Source organism: Quercus suber, unplaced genomic scaffold (genome assembly GCF_002906115.3).
Source record: "Quercus suber isolate HL8 unplaced genomic scaffold, Cork oak 2.0 scaffold_35, whole genome shotgun sequence".
Lineage (NCBI taxonomy): Eukaryota > Viridiplantae > Streptophyta > Magnoliopsida > Fagales > Fagaceae > Quercus > Quercus suber.
Window position 1 is genome coordinate 1529265 of NW_027069500.1, and position 20454 is coordinate 1549718.

At 33.1% G+C, this 20454-nt stretch overlaps 2 long non-coding RNA genes across 6 annotated transcripts; both read left to right on the plus strand.

Annotated features, from left to right (window-relative positions):
- The first annotated feature begins 686 nt into the window (after positions 1 to 686).
- On the plus strand, positions 687 to 16419 carry LOC136066427 (uncharacterized). 5 transcript variants are annotated; one of them, XR_010627928.1, is made up of 3 exons: positions 721 to 5310; positions 8268 to 15068; positions 15146 to 16419. It is a non-coding gene; the product is annotated as an uncharacterized LOC136066427 (long non-coding RNA). The 5 variants fall into 5 exon arrangements; XR_010627929.1 differs by lacking the exon at positions 15146 to 16419 and having other exon boundaries at positions 724 to 5310; positions 8268 to 12516; positions 13689 to 13901; XR_010627930.1 differs by lacking the exon at positions 15146 to 16419 and having other exon boundaries at positions 725 to 5310; positions 8268 to 12114; positions 12266 to 13901.
- A 1864-nt stretch (positions 16420 to 18283) lies between these two features.
- LOC136066428 (uncharacterized) lies at positions 18284 to 19860 on the plus strand. The gene is made up of 2 exons (XR_010627932.1): positions 18284 to 18487; positions 19648 to 19860. It is a non-coding gene; the product is annotated as an uncharacterized LOC136066428 (long non-coding RNA).
- Positions 19861 to 20454: the final 594 nt, after the last annotated feature.

Sequence of the window (20454 nt, forward strand, 5' to 3'; positions counted from 1 at the left end):
AGCTTGAGAGGCTTGAGATGAGAGCTGAGAGTGAAATAGAGAGAGTGAATGAAACGGATTTGATAAAATGAAAAAAAAAAAGTTGTACCGAAGTGAGCTTGAGGTGGACGCCAGCGATGACAGTGAGCTTGAGAGGAGAGATGATTGTGAGCTTGAGAGAGTGAATGAATGGTCTGACCGAGAGAGAGAGTGAAATGAAAAAAAAAAAGGCAAAACTTGTATCGTCTGTGAATAAAATATTATTATTATTATTTTTTGCTTCAAGCTACAGTGCACATCTATTGATAGATGTGCACTATAGCAATTCATCTAAAATATTTAGGTATAGCACCACTGCTGTAGGGGTTTTTTTGTGTCTGTAGAGTTAAATTTTAGCAATATAGCATTATAGCTATACTGCTGCGAATGCTTTTATATAGAAAAGAAACTACCATATGTTCCAATAAAATAAAATAAAAATACCCCATCACATTAAAAAATATTTATTTATTGTAAATTAGTAACTTTATGATATTCTGTGATGCATGGGCTATACAGGATAGTCGTTTTAATCCAAGTGCTTTCAAAATTTATTTTTAAATTAAATTAAAGATGACTTAACCGAGTCCTTGTTGGGGTGCTTGCTTGGACTTTACGCAAGTGAATATAAAAGAAAGCAAGACACGTGTGCGTGCCAACTCACAAAACCGAGGGTGCCTTGGTTTTAAGCCAACGAGTCCTAAGTCAAAAAGCATCAGAAACGCGTTAAAAAGAAGAAACCCACTCTGGATTTCGACGAAACTGACTCCGGATTTTGCCGACCTAGTTTGCTATATATACCCACCCAACCCTCCTCATATTTCATAACTTGCTTTTTATTTTTTTGTAAGATTATCTGTTCGGTACCGATTGCGATGATATTTTCATTACGTCTATGATTGCTTTCAGAGATTCAAGTTTTCTTTGTTACAAATCGGATATGATTTTGTTGATGCTATCTTGTAGAAAAGAGCTTTAAGCTTTCAGAGTTACATGGATTTATGTTTATACTTGCAAATTAGGGTTTTTTTTTTAATACCTGGCGATTTTCTAGGTTTTCTTTCAAGAAATTGCGAAGGGATTTCAGATTTATATGGATTTATCTTGAATACGTTGGTGATTGCTCTGTTTTTAAGATGTCAGAGTTACCTGGATTTATGTTAATACTTGCGAATTACGTATTTCTTTCAATACCTTGGCGGTGATTTTCTAGGTTTTGTTTCAAGAAATTACAGGAATTTCAGAATTATATGGATTTTCCTTGTATACCTTGGTGATAGCTCTGGTTTTCTTTGCTTTGATAGCTCTGGTTTCAAGAAGCTGGTCATCGTTTTTTTGAGAATTTTTTGAGAAATTGCAGAGGGAGACGGTATTGATTTATTACTTTATTGTGTATGACTCTTGTGATCGCTCTGGTTTTCTTTACTCTGGTTTTCTAGGGTTAACCTTGGTTTCGTTCAAGAAGCTGGTCATCGTTTTTTTGAGAAATTGCAGAGGGAGGCGGTATTGATTTATTGCTTTATTGTGTATGCCTCTTGTGGAAGAGAGTTTTCCTTATTTATCTTTCGCAACTACTGCTATTCTGAGTTCATGTTAGAAATGTCAATTACAAGAAAATTTCTGTGTCCGTGGCAGGGTTTGATTTGGTGATAAGCTTCTATTTTTTGCTATCTTGAAGAAGAATTATAGGGATAGTTGTCTGCTTGTTTCAATCCATTCTAATACTTGGCCCGTGACTGCTTGTAGGCTTTGGTTTTGAAGGAGACTATAAATTCTGGTTCACTCAGTAAGGGTTGAAACTTCCATTTTATCTCGTCTTGTTTAATATTTGGTAACACCCTCTTATTGGTGTGTGCTTTCTGGGAAATACATATCATAATCTTAGATTGTTGCTGATTGATGTCATGGAAAGTGGGTGAGAAGATAGTGTTCTGGATTCATATTTATCAACTGAGGTACATATGCTTTTTCAGAAGTTGGAGATGTTCATTTTGTAGTTTTGCGAGGACAATTTTTTATCATTTTGATCTTGATATGTGTACAGCAGTCAAAATTGTAAATAAATAAAAAAATCTTTATGTTACTATATTGATTTCAAGTTTTTATTTTTATTTTTTTATAGTCTTTCAATATACTGTTCGCTACTATACATTCTCAGCAGCTATTTTAAGGTGTTTGCATCATAGTTCTTTTGTTATAAGTTCGAAAGGTTTGCATCATAGCATCATAAGTTTCGATTACCAAGTAGCTAATTCATTCAGAAAGGATTGCATAGCTAATTCGTTCAGAAAGGTTTGCATCATAGTTAGTTACCTTAGATTGTTGCTAATTAATTTCCTAGTTGTAGAAAGTGAGTGGGTAGATACTGTCATTGTCCAACCGAGTCCATTTTCAGGCTGAAGTTTTTGCCATTTTGGACTCATATTTGAGTTCTGAGTGACATGCTTCTGTATAAGTTGGTGATGTCTATTTTGTTGTTTTATGTGGACAATGTTTGATTATTTATCTTGATCTGTCTACAGGAGTGGAAACTGATATATGGGATTTCTTGTACTTGAGCAGTCGAGTATGTGTAGAAGTCTTAAATCTTTCTCAAACTTTAACTGTGTAGACTACAACAATAAGAAAGCTCATACTGTCTTGAATTTTACATTTTGCTTATAAGTCCTTTAATCTAGTGTTCCCACTAACTGTAATATTATACCGTTCCTTGTTCAATTTATTTATAGGTTTTGGTCCTTAATAGATGTTTTAAGGTATTTGTTTTGGTGAAGTTGGCTTTCCTTGATCGATGTGGTTCTTGACTATAGGAGCATGATTCCTTATTGGTGTCTCGCTGGTAATTATGAGTTTTAAAAAGTTAAAATAACATTGTAAAAAAAAATACTGGTGCTTCCATTATGTGTATTTTAGGATCCATTTGTTCGGCTTTAACTAATCCCAGCGTTACTCGGCATTTTTGTTCCAGTTCCTTTTTGTAATTGCCATCTACATGCACTTATTACAACTTTTAAGAAACTAAGATTGTCAATTTTGTCATTGGGCAGTCATATAAGATAAGAGCTGCCAGCTTTAAAAATGGTTGTTTGAATGCCAGAAAAATATAAGATTTACCTTGTATGGAAGAGTTCTTCTATTTGTTATGCAACTTTTGCAATTGTAGGTGCATGTGAAATAATCTCACTGGAATTTTTTTTGGTGCTTGGCAGCTTAAGGCTTGCTGTTCTTGTTGGCAGCTTAAGTGATGGAGTTTAGTTTGGCGATAAGAAATCTTTTCTTTCCCCTTGTTTTCTTTATTCTCTCCTTCAATCATATGAATTATAAGGATATTTTCCCTATCGTTTGCTAATATTGGGCAATATATGCTTTTTTTTTAGGATCTGGTTTCCTTCAGGATTATAAATTTCAGTCTCACTCAACGAGGGTTCGAAAGTTCCATTGAAATTCTTGTCCTGCTTTCTAGTTCGACTATAGTCATTCTATTTTAGCAAGCTTATATCTAATTCGTATGTGGTAATACCTTTTATTAGTGTGGGTAGTTCCTGTGGTGATTTGAATGAGTTGGGCTTCGAATTTTCATCATTGTCAATATTGATTTATTGTCATTGGCAGATTGATAAGATCGGGCTCTGTAGTAAGAAATTATATATTCTGTTAAAGACAGTCATTCACGTAAATTGCTTTGAATGGGTAAATCGATCATTTGTCCTTGTGGATCCGACATTAACCCTCTCATACCTACTAATTGGTGTACTTGAGATGCATTTCCTCTAGCTCCAAAAAAGACCCCTCTCTCCTTTTTTGCTTGTGGAATATATATATATATATATTTTTATTTTATTGGTCATGTCCGACTCAGTATTAGTATTCTAAAAGGGAATGGCTCAGCTAGGGGGATAGCCAAGCCAGAACAGGAAAAAAAAAGGGTTCAATATATAATGAGTCGAAAATGAAAATAAAGGAATACCTTTTTTTTTTTTTCAATATGTATGACCTAACCCAACCAAACGAACCATTCTAATTAGTTGATAATTTTTTGAAAGGATTCCTTGAAAGGTTTCATTAACTCCTAATTCATGTTGAGTACACCTTGTTATTGCAAAAATTCTTAATTCTGCATGCCTTAAAAATAGCTGTTCTCTAAATGCAAGGTTAGTTTAGGTATGTGCTTCCTTATACCTGCTCTATAGGTTAGTTGGTTGGGTTTCAAAGTTATGTAGTTTTCTCTTATATTGTTGGATCATGCTCTGGGATAGGAGGGTTTTAATGATTTTTTTTTTACCCCTAAATTAATCTGAATGTGTAGGTATGGTATGTCTACTTGGGATGGAGTTTGATGAGGATCTAAGGCAATAATCTTTCTTTATCAGTTGATTTCACTATTCTCTTCATAATAGCTGAGTGATAATGTTTCTGCTTGTGTGTTTTTTAAGTTCGTTGGCCTGCAACTTCATTTTGTTAATTGAAGTCTTTGCTATTTGTTGTCTATTTTTTGTTAGCCTACAACTAGAGGTTTATTATATCTTGCTATTTGTTGGTAGTCAGAATTCTTGAATCTTGATGTGTCTACAGATTGGGAAATTATGATTTACAATCTTGATGTTTCTACAGCAGGGGAAATGGTGATTTAGTTGCGCAATAAAGTGCATAGAAGTATTGAATTTTTATATGAGGATCTAAGGCAATAATTTCTTTTTATCAATTTATCTTATCATTCTCTCCCCAAATGTGAAGATTAATGTTTCTGCATGAATGTTTCTCTAGTTTGTGCTAACAATGGAGTTTCATTATGTCTTCCTATCTATTGCTAATTCAAAGACTTTAATCATGATGTGTACAAGTGGAAAAATTATGATTTACTTTTTCAGCAAGAGTGTTTAAAAGTCTTTCGATTATCATTCTCTTTTTATTTCACGTTTTTTTACCCTTGAACATGATCTTGTCTCTTGTTCAATTTACTTTATGGACTTTGTTTCTTTGCAGATTTTTTAAGGCATGTATGTTGGATCGATGTCTGCTTTTCTAGATTTATTTGATCCTCTTTATTAGGAGCCCAAATATGTATACTGTCTCTTCCCTTAGTGTTGTCCGGCAGGTTATTATTTATTTTTTGATAAATAATGTAAGAACTTTTTATTAGGGAATAGCCCACCCAAGTACACTGGAGATGTACTATATTGGCAGAAATTAGTAACCCAAATTACAATGATCAAGAAGAACAGGGAGGGACAAAGAAGTGCATGGAGGTAAAACTAAGCACCATTCAAGGAGAGTGTGGAAGAAAAAGGACTGGTAGGTTATTATGTGTTCCAAGTATTTAAAATTCAATTTGTAAATGAAAGTTGCTGACTTTAATAAACTCCAGCATTGCTCATCAGCTTTGGTCTATTTTGTGAAAAATAAATAATAAATTGTGATTCATTATTGGGAAATATTTGCATTCTTTAAACATGGATGCTCTTTAAATTCCAGAACAGCATGTGTATGCTTCCTTGTATCTTCTGTATAGGTTTTAAAGTTATAACTTCTATGGATGTGGTTTGTATAGTTGGACTGTGTGGGGGTGATGTTTTGGGGCTTATGGCTCTATTCCCCCAATTCTTGTGTTTAAAAAATTTCATGCTGTATATCTACTTGGGTGGCAAAGTTTGATGGGGGACCTCAAGTAATAAGCTCTCTTTATGTCTTGATTTCATTAGTATTTTTCTTAATTTGAAGTTTTAAGTATTGGAGTAAGATATGTATGAGTTAGAAAAACAATTTGTTGGACTGACACTGGGTTGAGAACAGGCTTCTATTGCAGCTGTGTTTTAGTTTTTGCCTTTGATCCTAATACTCCCTTAATTACTTGCTTGACCCTCAAGAGGTTTTTGTTTTCTGTTATATATATACAATGATAATAATGACTAATTATTTTAATCTACATTTTTATTATTGGAGATTGGATATCTTGCTTGTCTACTTTGTCAGTATTTTTAATTTAAGTAATGATGCATTTGCCAATTCTTGTGTTTAAAAAATTTCATGCTGAATATCTACTTGGGTGGCAAAGTTTGATGGGGGACCTCAGGTAATAAGCTCTCTTTATGTCTTGATTTCATTATTATTTTTCTTAATTTGAAGTTTTAAGTATTGGAGTAAGATACGTATGAGTTAGAAAAAGTTTTAAGTATTGTTTGGTTGCATCTTGATGAAACATGCTTTTGAGTAGTCTTGCTCTTTATAAAACTTTTTATATTTTCCTTTAGAAGTAAAATCTTATAATTTATAATTATTCCAAACTATGTAGCTGGAATTCTGTTTTTCAGTTTGCTTGTGTGGTCATCTTTCACGCTTGTACATTTGTCTTCTTGTCTTGTTTCTATTGATGTTTTCTTGCTTCTAGTGGAACCTGGTTATGTTGTGCTAGCAGCTCTTTTTCTAGTTTGGATTGTCACATTGTCTGCATGCTGGAAGCAAGATGTTTTTTTTTTTTGGGTGCTTCACAGCTTAAGCAGCTGAGTTTGGCAATAAACTCCCTTTTTCTTCCCCTTTGTTTTTCTCTCCTTCAAGCATAGTAATATTAAGGATATATTTTTGTTGTTTTAATTCTGTCTAACACTTGAGTTTGTGACTGAATTTCCTAGGTTTCATTTTTGAGAAGAATTATAGTTCCAAGTCTTGCAAAGTAAGGGTTTGAAATTTCTATTGCAATTTTTCTTCCTTTGTCTTGCTGTCCTATTTTATTTTTGGTCATTATGTGTTGGCAACTTCAATAATGAATTCATAGCTTAATCTGGCAATGCTTATTATTGCTGTAGTCCATAATTTTAATCGTAGTGTGTCTTGAATATGGTTTATGAGGGAAAGCTTTTGCTTTCTCTTCTCTTGGCATTTGTGGGCTTACTGGGAGTTACATTGGTATGCATCGTAATTTGTTAACTTGGATTGTTGCTACTTGATTTCCTTGTCCCCCAATATCTGCCAACAGAGAAGAGCTTGACTTTCTGAGTTAGAAAGGATTTATCTTTATATTTTTGCATTCTTTGAAATATGGTTGTTTTTTCATTTGTTGTTTTACAACTCTTGTGATTCTCTTTGCATGTTAAAATTCTATTACTTATATGTATATAGAACTGTTTTTTTTTTCTTTTTTTCTTCTGTTGTACTTGGCAGTATAAGCAGCCAAGTTTGATTAGGTTGATAAATTCTCTTTTTCTCCTGCTTTCATCTTTCTCTCTTGCAATCATGAGAACGTAAAAAACTTTTGGCTTGTTTAATTTCTTTTGAAATATATAGTTCTTTCATTTGTTGTTCTGCAACTTCTGCAATTCACATGTTAAAAATCTATTCTTTGTTTTTCTACAGGAACTAGGTTTTTTTAATTTTTTGTGTTTGTGCTTAGCAGCTTTAATACATTGAACTTTTCATTTGGTGATAAGCTCTGTTTTTTGCCCACTTTCATTATTCTCTCTTGCAATCATAAGAATTATAAATTTTTTGTATTGTTTTAATTCTTTTTAATACTTGTGCTTGTAAATTCTTTTCTTAGGCTTTGGTTTCCTTGACAGCCATAAATTCATGTCTCTCCTAGGGAGGGCTTGAAATATCCCTTGCAATTCTTCTTGTTTCTTTGTCTTCTCTTGTTTAAGTTTTGGTCATTCAGTTCGAATGTGGTAATGCCTGTTGATGTTGAGGGACTGGTAGATTAACAAAGTTTTTGACCTTAATATGGTTCCCAGGGAAAATAATACGGCTTTTTTGGTTCATCCTATATAACACGAGTTAGGCTTTCTAGGAATAACTTGGTGCATGGTTTCTTTTTAAGGCATTTGTTGAGGGACAGGTAGATTAAGAATGGTCCAGTTATGACTTCATTCCATTTATTCAATAGATTTGGGTGCGAGGTTTATTTATTTTTTTAAAGGTGTTTGTTGCAGCAAGCTTGATCAATATTTTTTGCTACAATTCTGTAGATCAATTTGTTTCTTCTATTGGAGCATAATACGTGAAGTTTCCTTCCCCTTATTGTTGGTTGGCCAGTAATTATGGGTCTAAAATTTAAAACTTTTTTCTTGTTCTCTTGATTTCACTTTTTGCGCATATATCTTTCAATATATTGTTCCCTCAAAAGGAATCCTTGTTCCTTGTTGCACCAAACTTCTGTAGAGATTGATTGATGCTGAATGTGGTTTAATTTGGGGCCATTTTATGTTTGGAAGGTCATCGCTTATTTGAATGTGGTAATTTCTCTTATTGGTATGGTGCAGGTAGATTGATGCTGATCTTGTGGTTGCCCAGATTGAGTTCTTCAGGTTATTCCGTTCTGTGATTGGCATGACTTAGGCTTTTTTTGAATCGAATTCTTTTAACTTACACATTTGGTCTTAGCATTATTATTTGTAAAAATTCTGTGAATCAAATTCTTTTAATCTATGTATTTTTCCTGGTCATAGATGTGTTTGAGTAGATGCCATCTGTGTTGAACCAAGACTTCCTCCCCTTTCCTTATTAAAAACTGCAGTTTAAAATGAGGGAAAAAAATTAAGCACATGGGATATTAGTTCGATTGGTGGAAAAAAAAACATTAAAAATTGTATATTTCTATTATTTCACTTGGGTAAGTTAGAAATAGTGACAAGTAAAAGGGATTATGAATAGAAATCTTCTTAAAAAATACTTTTTTTTTTTCTTTCCTATAGATAATCTCTCGATGAAGCTGGTTATTTTTAGATGAAGAGAGTTTTCCATTTCAAACTATATGGACTTATCTTCTATCGCAACTAAACTACAAGAATTTTCTGTGTCCATGACAGGGTTTGATTTGGCGATAAGCTTTTTAGGTTATTTTAAAGAAGAAATATAGGGATGGTTTTCTGCTTGTTTTAATCCATTCTAATACTTGACCTGTAACTTGTTTTCTAGGCTTTGGTTTTCAAGAGGACTATAAATTCTGGTTCACTCAATAAGGGTTGATACTTCCATTGCATCTCGTCTCGTATAATATTTGGTAACACTCTTATTGGTGTGGGCTTTCTATGAAATACATATCATAATCTGGTTGCTGATTGATGTCATAGAAAGTGGGTGAGAAGATACCGTTCTTAGTCTGAACTATTCTGGATTCATATTTATGAACTGAGGTACATATGCTTTTTCAAAAGCTGGAGATGTCATTTGTGGTTTTGTGAGGACAATTTTTTATCATTTTGATGATCTTGATATGAATTGTAATTTGGAGTTGGGCTTTATTCACTTTAACTATAAATAAAACTCTATGTTATTCTATTGATTTCACATTTTTTTTTATGAGTCTTTCAATATATTGTTCCCTACAATAGATTCTCTATTCCATTTATTTTATAGATTTTGGTCTTCAGCAGCTGTTTTAAGGTGTTTGCACCATAGGTTACGATTACCAAGGAGCTAATTTGTTCAGAAAGGTTTGCATCATAGTCCGTAACCTTAGATTGCTGCTGATTGATGTCATAGAAAGTGGGTGAGAAGATATTGTTCCTAGTCTGACGTATTCTGGATTCCTATTTATCAACTGAGGTACATATGTTTTTTCAGAAGTTGGAGATGTTTGTTGTGTAGTTTTGTGAGGACAATTTTTTATCATTTTGATCTTGATATGTGTACAGCAGTCAAAATTGTAAAAAAAAAAAAAAAATCTTTATGTTATTCTATTGATGTCAGGTTTTTTTAATGTCTTCAATATACTGTTCCCTACTATACATTCTCTATTCTATTTATTCTATAGATTTTGGTCCTCAGCAGCAATTTTAAGGAGTTTGCATCATATTTCTTTTGATAAAAGTTTGAAAGGTTTGCATCATAGGTTTCGATTACCAAGGAGCTAATACCTTCATAAAGGTCTATATCATAGTTTGTAACCATAGATTGTTGATAAATAATTTCTTAGTTGTAGAAAGTTAGTGCGTAGATACTGTCATTGTCCAACCAAGTCCATTTTTCAGGCTGAAGTTTTTGCCATTTTGGAGTCATATTTGAGCGAATGTCATGCTTCTGTATAAGCTGGATTTTATTGTTTTATGTGGACAATGTTTGATTATTTATCTTGATCTGTCTACAGGAGTGGAAACTGATTTGGACCTTCTTGTACTGGGCAGTTGTGTTTGTGTAGATGTCTTAAATCTTTCTTAAACTTAAACTGTGTAGACTACAACAATAAGAAAACTTATACTGTCTTGAATTTTACATTTTGCTTGTAAGTCCTTTGATATTGTGTTCCCAGTTCCCGCTAACTGTGATATTATACCATTCCTTGTTCAATTTATTTTATAGGTTTTGGTCCTCGATAGCTGTTTTAAGGCCTTAGTTTTGGTGAAGCTGGCTTTCCTCGATTGATTTGGTTCTTGTCTATAGGAGCACGATTCCTTATTGTTGGCTTGCTGGTAATTGTATGTTTTAAAAAGTTAAAATATCATTGTAAAAAAAAAACTGGTGCTTCCATTATGTGTATTTGTTACACAACCTATTGTTTTCTAATATTAGGCAAAATATGCTTTTTTTTAGGATTTGGTTTCCTTGAGGATTATAAGTTTCAATCTTTTCTTTCCCCCTTGTTTTCTTTATTCTCTCCTTCAATCATATGAATTATAAGGATATTTTCCCTATTGTTTTCTAATATTAGGCAAAATATGCTTTTTTTTAGGATTTGGTTTCCTTGAGGATTATAAATTTCAGTCTCACTCAACGAGGGTTTGACGGTCCATTGAAATTCTTGTCCTGCTTTCTAGTTCGAGTTTAGTCATTCTATTTTGGCAAGCTTATATGTAATTCATATTTGGTAATGCCTTCTATTAGTGTGGGTTGTGGGAAAGTAGTTCTGATATTTCTTTATCCTGTAGTGATGGGCATGAGGAGTGCTTTCTGGAATTAACTTATCTCTCTAGATTTGCATCATAATTGTAATCTTGAATTGTTGCTGATTTGGTTTTTTAGTCATTCAAAATGAGAAGATACTGTCAATGTCCTGCCTAATCCTTTGTTAGTCCAAAGGTTTTGCTATTTTGGACTCAAATTCACTAAACAACAATATTCTTCTTTATAAGCTGCCAATATTTGTTTTGTAAATTTGTGAGGGAGATGTTTGGTGTTATTGATAACAATATGTCTACAGGAGGGGAAAATTGTGATTTGGACTTTAACATGCCTAAGCAGTAGTTTGTGCTGTGCTGACTGAGACAATAAGGAATCTCTTCCCTTCTCTTGATTTCTCCCTTTGCTTATGAGTCTTTTAAAACACTGTTTGCTCAAACATGATACTATTCGGTATATTTGTTCAATTTATTTTACAGATTTTGGTGCTTGGCTGTTTGTTGCAGCAAAATTGACTTCTCTAAATCAATCTGGTATCCTACTTGGGAAGTAAAGTTTGTTGGGGACCTAAGGCATTAATTAAGCTCTCTTTATCTCTGTATGTCATTATTCTTATCCTAAAATTTGAAGATATAAGTATTTGATTAAGATATTTATTAGTGAGGAAAACAAATTGTAGGACTGACATCACACTTTTCTTTGGTTTTCGCAATTAATTCATATTGTTACAAATCAGAGATTCAGGTTTTCTTTGTTACAAATCGGATATGATTTTGTTGATGCTATCTTGTAGAAAAGAGCTTTAAGCTTTCAAAGTTTCATGGATTTAGGTTTATATTTGCAAATTAGGGATTTTTTTTTTCAATACCTGGCAATTTTCTAGGTTTTCTTTCAAGAAATTGCAAAGGGATTTCAGATTTATATGGATTTATCTTGTATACGTTGGTGATTGCTCTGTTTTTAGGCTGTTAGAGTTACGCGTGCTCTGTTTTTAGGCTGTTAGAGTTACCTGGATTTATGTTAATACTTGTGAATTAGGTATTTCTCTTAATACCTTGGCGATTGTCTAGGTTTTGTTTCAAGAAATTGCAGGAATTTCAGAATTATATGGATTTATCGCTCTATGGTTAACCTGGGTTTCGTTCAAGAAGCTGGTCATCGTTTTTTTGCGGAGGGAGACGGTATTGATTTATTGCTATATTGTGTTTGCCTCTTGTGGAAGAGAGTTTTCCTTTCAGAACTATATGGATTTATCTTCTATTGCAACTACTGGTATTCTGTGTTCATGTTAAAAATGTCAATTACAAGAAAATTTGTGTGTTTGTGGCAGGGTTTGATTTGGGTATAAGTTATAGGGATAGTTTTCTGCTTGTTTAATCCATTCTAATACTTGGCCTGTGACCGCTTTTGTGACTGCTTGTAGGCTTTGGTTTTGAAGGGGCTATAAACTCTGGTTCACTCAAGGGGACTATAAATTCTGGTTCCCTCAGTAAGGGTTGAAACTTCCATTGCATCTCGTCTTGTTTAATATTTGGTAACACTCTCTTATTGGTGTGTGCTTTCTGGGAAATACATATCGTAATCTTAGATTGATGCTGATTGATGTCATAGAAAGTGGGTGCGAAGATACTGTTCTTAGTCTGAAGTATTCTGGGTTCATATTTATCAACTGAGGTACATATGCTTTTTCAAAAGTTGGAGATGTTCGTTTTGTAGTTTTTGAGGACAATTTTTTATCATTTTGATCTTGATGTGTGTACAGCAGTCAAAATTGTAAATTAAAAAAAAAAAATTATGTTATTCTATTGATTTCACGTTTTTATTTTATATATATATATATATATATGTCTTTCAACATGCTGTTCCCTACTATACATTCTCTATTCTATTTATCCTATATATTTTGGTCCTCAGCCACTATTTTAAGGTGTTTGCATCATAGTTCTTTTAATAAAAGTTTGAAAGGTTTGCATCATAGGTTTCGATTACCAAGGAGCTAATTCGTTCAGAAAGGTTTCCTAGTTGTAGAAAGTGAGTGGGAAGATACTGTCATTGTCCAACCAAGTCCATTTTCAGGCTGAAGTTTTTGCCATTTTGGACTCGTATTTTAGCTTTGAATGACATGCTTTTGTATAAGTTGGTGATGTCTATTTTGTTGTTTTATGTGGACAATGTTTGATTATTTATCTTGATCTGTCTACAGTAGTGGAAACTGATTTGGACTTTCTTGTACTTGAGTAGTCGAGTTTGTGTAGAAGTCTTAAATCTTTCTCAAACTTAAACTGTGTAGACCACAACAATAAAAAAAATCATGCTGTCTTGAATTTTACATTTTGCTTATAAGTCCTTTAATATAGTGTTCCCACCAACTGTGATATTATACTATTTCTTGTTCAATTTATTTATTGGTTTTGGTCCTCAATAGCTGTTTTATGGCTTTTTTTTTGGTGAAGTTGGCTTTCCTTGATTGATTTGGTTTGTGTCTATAAGAGCATGATTCCTTATTGTTGGCTCGCTGGTAGTTATGAGTTTTAAAAAGTTATTATAACATTGTAAAAAAAAAAAATACTGGTGCTTCCATTATGTGTATTTTAGGATCCATTTGTTTGGCATTAACTAATCCCAGCATTACTCGGCATTTTTGTTCTAGTTCCGTTTTCTAACTGCCATCTACATGCACTTACTTCCAACTTTTAAGAAACTAAGATTGTCAATTTTGTCACTGGGCAGTCATATAAGATAAGAGCTGCCAGCTTTAAAAATGATTGTTTGAATGCTAGAAAAATATAAGATTTACCTTGTATGGACGAGTTCTTCTACTCAATATGCAACTTTTGCAATTGTAGGTGCATGTGAAAAAATCTCACTGGAATTTTTTATTGGTGCTTGGCTGCTTAAGGCTTCTTGTTCTTGTTGGCAGCTTAAGTGATGGAGTTTAGTTTGGCGATAAGCAATCTTTTCTTTTCCCCTTGTTTTCCTTGTTCTCTCCTTCAATCATATGAATTATGAGGATATTTTCCCTATTGTTTTCTAAGAATGGGCAATATATGCTTTTTTTTAGTATTTGGTTTCCTTGTGGATTATAAATTTCTATCTTACTCAACGAGGGTTCGAAAGTTCCATTGAAATTCTTGTCCTGCTTTCTAGTTTGACTTTAGTCATTCTATTTTGGCAAGCTTATATCTAATTCGTATGTGGTAATACCTTTTATTAGTGTGGGTAGTTCCTGTGGTGATTTGCATGAGTTGGGCTTTGAATTTTCATCATATTCAATATCGATTTATTGTCATTGGCAGATTGATAAGATAAGATCTGCATGCCTTAAAAATAGCTGTTCTCTATTTACAAGGGAAGTTTAGGTTTGTGCTTTCTTATACCTCCTCTATTGGTTAGTTGGTTGGGTTTCAAAGTTATGTAGTTTTCTCTTGTATTGTTGGATCATGCTCTGGGATGGGAGGGTAAAGATTTTGTTACCCCTAAATTAATCTATTGAATATGTGTAGGTATGGTATGTCTACTTGGGATGGTGTTTGATGAGGATCTAAGGCAATAATCTTTCTTTATTAACTGATTACACTATTCTCTTCATAATAGGTGAATGATAATGTTTCTACTTGTGTGTTTTTTTAGTTCGTTGGCCTGCAACATCATTTTGTTAATTAAAGTCTTGCTATTTGTTGTCTATTTCACCATTGATGTCATTTTTGATAGCCTACAACTAGAGGTATATTATATCTTGCTATTTGTTGGTAGTCAGAATTCTTGAATCTTGATGCGTCTACAGATTGGGAAGTGCACAGAAGTCTTGAATTTTTATGTGAGGGTCTAAGGCAACAAATTTTTTTTTTTAATCAATTTATCAATTTATCTCATCATTCTCTCCCCAACTTGTGAAGATTAATGTTTCTGCTTGAATGTTTCTCTAGTTTGTGCTAACAATGGAGTTTCATTATGTCCTGCTATCTATTGCTAATTCAAAGACTTTAATCATGATGTGTCAACAAGTGGAAAAATTATGACTTACATTTTCAGCAAGAGTGTGTAGAAGTCTTTCGATTATCATTCTCTTTTGATTTCACGTTTTTTTTACCCTTGAACATGATCTTGTCTCTTGTTCAATTTATTTTATGGACTTTGTTTCTTTGCAGATTTTTTAAAGCATGTATGTTGGATCGATGTCTGCTTTTCTAGATCAATTTGATCCTCTTTATTAGGAGCCCAAATATGTATACTGTCTTCCCTTATTGTTGTCTGGCAGGTTATTATTTATTTTTTGATAAATAACGTAAGAACTTTTTATTAGGGAATAGCCAACCCAACACTGGAAATATACTAATAGTGGCAGAAATTTGTAATCCAAATTACAATGATCGAGAAGAACAGGGAGGGACAAAGAAGTATGTTTGAAGGTAAAACTAAGCACAATTCAAGGAGACTATGGAAGAAAAAGGACTTGCAAGTTATTATGTGTTCCAAGTATTGAAAATTCAATTTGTAAATGAGAATTGCAGACTTTAATAAACCATAGCATTGCTCATCACGATTGTCCTGGTTCCTTTTTCTATTGCCTTCAACTTGCACTCGTGAAAACTTTAGAGCTTAAGATCATTTTTTTCTATTGCCATCAGCTTTGGTCTATATTGTGAAGAATAAATAATAAATTGTGATTCATTACTGGGCAGTCATATATGTTAAATATTTGCATTCTTTAAACATGGCTGCTCTTTAAATTCCAGAATAGTACATGTGTATGCTTCCTTGTGTCTTCTGTATAGGTTTCATAGTTATTACTTCTATGGGTGTGGTTTGAATAGTTGGACTGTGTGGGTTTGATATTTTGGGTCTTATGGCTCTGTTGCCCCAATTCTTGTGTTTTAAAAATTCCATGCTGTATATCTACTTGGGTGGCAAAGTTTGACGGGGGACCTCAGGTAATAAGCTCTCTTTATGTCTTGGTTTCATTATTTTCTTTTTTCTTAATTTGAAGTTTTAAGTATTGGAGTAAGATATGTATTGAGTTAGAAAAACAATTTGTTGGACTGACATTGGGTTGAGAACAGGCTTCTATTGCAACTGTGTTTTAGTTTTTGCTTTTGATCCTAATACTCCCTTAACTACTTATTGGACCCTTAAGAGGTTTTTGGTTTTCAGTTATATATATATATATATATATTTCAGTTATTATTTTAATCTACATTTTTATTATTGGAGATTGGATATCTTGCTTGTCTACTTTGTCAGTTTTTTAAATTTAAGTGGTGATGCATTTGTGGTACTTAAGCTAGGTTGATTTTGTTTGGTTGCTTCTTGGTGAAACGTGCTTTCGAGTAGTCTTGCTCTTTATAAAATTTTTCATTTTTTCCTTTAGACGTAAAATCTTATAATTTATAATTATCCCAAACTGTGTAGCTGGAATTCTGATTTTCAGTTTGCTCATGTGGTCATCTTTCACGTAGCACTTGTACATTTGTCTTCTTGTCTTGTTTCTATTGCTGTTTTTTTTGCTTCTAGTGGAACCTGGTTATGTTGTGCTAGCAGCTCTATTTCTAGTTTGGATTGTTACATTGTCCGTATGCAGGAAGCAAGATTTTTTTTTTTTTTTTTTTTTATGTGTATTTGTTACACAACCTATTGTTTTCTAATATTAGGCAAAATATGCTTTTTTTAGGATTTGGTTTCCTTGAGGATTATAAGTTTCAATCTTTTCTTTCCCCTTGTTTTCTTTATTCTCTCCTTCAATCATATGAATTATAAGGATATTTTCCCTATTGTTTTCTAATATTAGGCAAAATATGCTTTTTTTTAGGATTTGGTTTCCTTGAGGATTATAAATTTCAGTCTCACTCAACGAGGGTTTGACGGTCCATTGAAATTCTTGTCCTGCTTTCTAGTTCGAGTTTAGTCATTCTATTTTGGCAAGCTTATATGTAATTCATATTTGGTAATGCCTTCTATTAGTGTGGGTTGTGGGAAAGTAGTTCTGATATTTCTTTATCCTGTAGTGATGGGCATGAGGAGTGCTTTCTGGAATTAACTTATCTCTCTAGATTTGCATCATAATTGTAATCTTGAATTGTTGCTGATTTGGTTTTTTAGTCATTCAAAATGAGAAGATACTGTCAATGTCCTGCCTAATCCTTTGTTAGTCCAAAGGTTTTGCTATTTTGGACTCAAATTCACTAAACAACAATATTCTTCTTTATAAGCTGCCAATATTTGTTTTGTAAATTTGTGAGGGAGATGTTTGGTGTTATTGATAACAATATGTCTACAGGAGGGGAAAATTGTGATTTGGACTTTAACATGCCTAAGCAGTAGTTTGTGCTGTGCTGACTGAGACAATAAGGAATCTCTTCCCTTCTCTTGATTTCTCCCTTTGCTTATGAGTCTTTTAAAACACTGTTTGCTCAAACATGATACTATTCGGTATATTTGTTCAATTTATTTTACAGATTTTGGTGCTTGGCTGTTTGTTGCAGCAAAATTGACTTCTCTAAATCAATCTGGTATCCTACTTGGGAAGTAAAGTTTGTTGGGGACCTAAGGCATTAATTAAGCTCTCTTTATCTCTGTATGTCATTATTCTTATCCTAAAATTTGAAGATATAAGTATTTGATTAAGATATTTATTAGTGAGGAAAACAAATTGTAGGACTGACATCACACTTTTCTTTGGTTTTCGCAATTAATTCATATTGTTACAAATCAGAGATTCAGGTTTTCTTTGTTACAAATCGGATATGATTTTGTTGATGCTATCTTGTAGAAGAGCTTTAAGCTTTCAAAGTTTCATGGATTTAGGTTTATATTTGCAAATTAGGGATTTTTTTTTTCAATACCTGGCAATTTTCTAGGTTTTCTTTCAAGAAATTGCAAAGGGATTTCAGATTTATATGGATTTATCTTGTATACGTTGGTGATTGCTCTGTTTTTAGGCTGTTAGAGTTACGCGTGCTCTGTTTTTAGGCTGTTAGAGTTACCTGGATTTATGTTAATACTTGTGAATTAGGTATTTCTCTTAATACCTTGGCGATTGTCTAGGTTTTGTTTCAAGAAATTGCAGGAATTTCAGAATTATATGGATTTATCGCTCTATGGTTAACCTGGGTTTCGTTCAAGAAGCTGGTCATCGTTTTTTTGCTGCGAGGGAGACGGTATTGATTTATTGCTATATTGTGTTGCCTCTTGTGGAAGAGAGTTTTCCTTTCAGAACTATATGGATTTATCTTCTATTGCAACTACTGGTATTCTGTGTTCATGTTAAAAATGTCAATTACAAGAAAATTTGTGTGTTTGTGGCAGGGTTTGATTTGGGTATAAGTTATAGGGATAGTTTTCTGCTTGTTTAATCCATTCTAATACTTGGCCTGTGACCGCTTTTGTGACTGCTTGTAGGCTTTGGTTTTGAAGGGGCTATAAACTCTGGTTCACTCAAGGGACTATAAATTCTGGTTCCCTCAGTAAGGGTTGAAACTTCCATTGCATCTCGTCTTGTTTAATATTTGGTAACACTCTCTTATTGGTGTGTGCTTTCTGGGAAATACATATCGTAATCTTAGATTGATGCTGATTGATGTCATAGAAAGTGGGTGCGAAGATACTGTTCTTAGTCTGAAGTATTCTGGGTTCATATTTATCAACTGAGGTACATATGCTTTTTCAAAAGTTGGAGATGTTCGTTTTGTAGTTTTTGAGGACAATTTTTTATCATTTTGATCTTGATGTGTGTACAGCAGTCAAAATTGTAAATTAAAAAAAAAATTTATGTTATTCTATTGATTTCACGTTTTATTTTATTATATATATATTATAATTGTCTTTCAACATGCTGTTCCCTACTATACATTCTCTATTCTATTTATCCTATATATTTTGGTCCTCAGCCACTATTTTAAGGTGTTTGCATCATAGTTCTTTTAATAAAAGTTTGAAAGGTTTGCATCATAGGTTTCGATTACCAAGGAGCTAATTCGTTCAGAAAGGTTTCCTAGTTGTAGAAAGTGAGTGGGAAGATACTGTCATTGTCCAACCAAGTCCATTTTCAGGCTGAAGTTTTTGCCATTTTGGACTCGTATTTTAGCTTTGAATGACATGCTTTTGTATAAGTTGGTGATGTCTATTTTGTTGTTTTATGTGGACAATGTTTGATTATTTATCTTGATCTGTCTACAGTAGTGGAAACTGATTTGGACTTTCTTGTACTTGAGTAGTCGAGTTTGTGTAGAAGTCTTAAATCTTTCTCAAACTTAAACTGTGTAGACCACAACAATAAAAAAATCATGCTGTCTTGAATTTTACATTTTGCTTATAAGTCCTTTAATATAGTGTTCCCACAACTGTGATATTATACTATTCTTGTTCAATTTATTTATTGGTTTTGGTCCTCAATAGCTGTTTTATGGCTTTTTTTTTGGTGAAGTTGGCTTTCCTGATTGATTTGGTTCTGTGTCTATAAGAGCAGATTCCTTATTGTTGGCTCGCTGGTATTATGAGTTTTAAAAAGTTATTATAACATTGTAAAAAAAAAAAATACTGGTGCTTCCATTATTGTATTTTAGGATCCATTTGTTTGGCTTAACTAATCCCAGCATTACTCGGCATTTTTGTTCTAGTTCCTTTTCTAACTGCCATCTACATGCACTTATTCCAACTTTTAAGAACTAAGATTGTCAATTTTGTCACTGGGCAGTCATATAAGATAAGAGCTGCCAGCTTTAAAAATGATTGTTTGAATGCTAGAAAAATATAAGATTTACCTTGTATGGACGAGTTCTTCTACTCAATATGCAACTTTTGCAATTGTAGGTGCATGTGAAAAAATCTCACTGGAATTTTTTATTGGTGCTTGGCTGCTTAAGGCTTCTTGTTCTTGTTGGCAGCTTAAGTGATGGAGTTTAGTTTGGCGATAAGCAATCTTTTCTTTTCCCCTTGTTTTCCTTGTTCTCTCCTTCAATCATATGAATTATGAGGATATTTTCCCTATTGTTTTCTAAGAATGGGCAATATATGCTTTTTTTTAGTATTTGGTTTCCTTGTGGATTATAAATTTCTATCTTACTCAACGAGGTGTCTTCAATATACTGTTCCCTACTATACATCCTCTATTCTATTTATTCTATAGATTTTGGTCCTCAGCAGCAATTTTAAGGAGTTTGCATCATAGTTTTTTTTGATAGAAGTTTGAAAGGTTTGCATCATAGGTTTCGATTACTAAGGAGCTAATACCTTCAGAAAGGTCTACATCATAGTTCGTAATCGTAGATTGTTGTGAAAGTGAGTGGGTAGATACTGTCATTGTCCAACCAAGTCCATTTTCAGGCTGAAGTTTTTGCCATTTTGGAGTCATATTTGAGCTAATGACATGCTTCTGTGTAAGTTGGATTTTATTGTTTTATGTGGACACTGTTTGATTATTTATCTTGATCTTTGTACAGGAGTGGAAACTGATTTGTACTTTCTTGTGCTTGAGCAGTTGAGTTTGTGTAGATGTCTTAAATCTTTCTCAAACTTAAACTGTGTAAACTACAACAATAAGAAAACTCATACTGTCTTGAATTTTACATTTTGCTTGTAAGTCCTTTAATATAGTGTTCCCACTAACTGTGATATTAT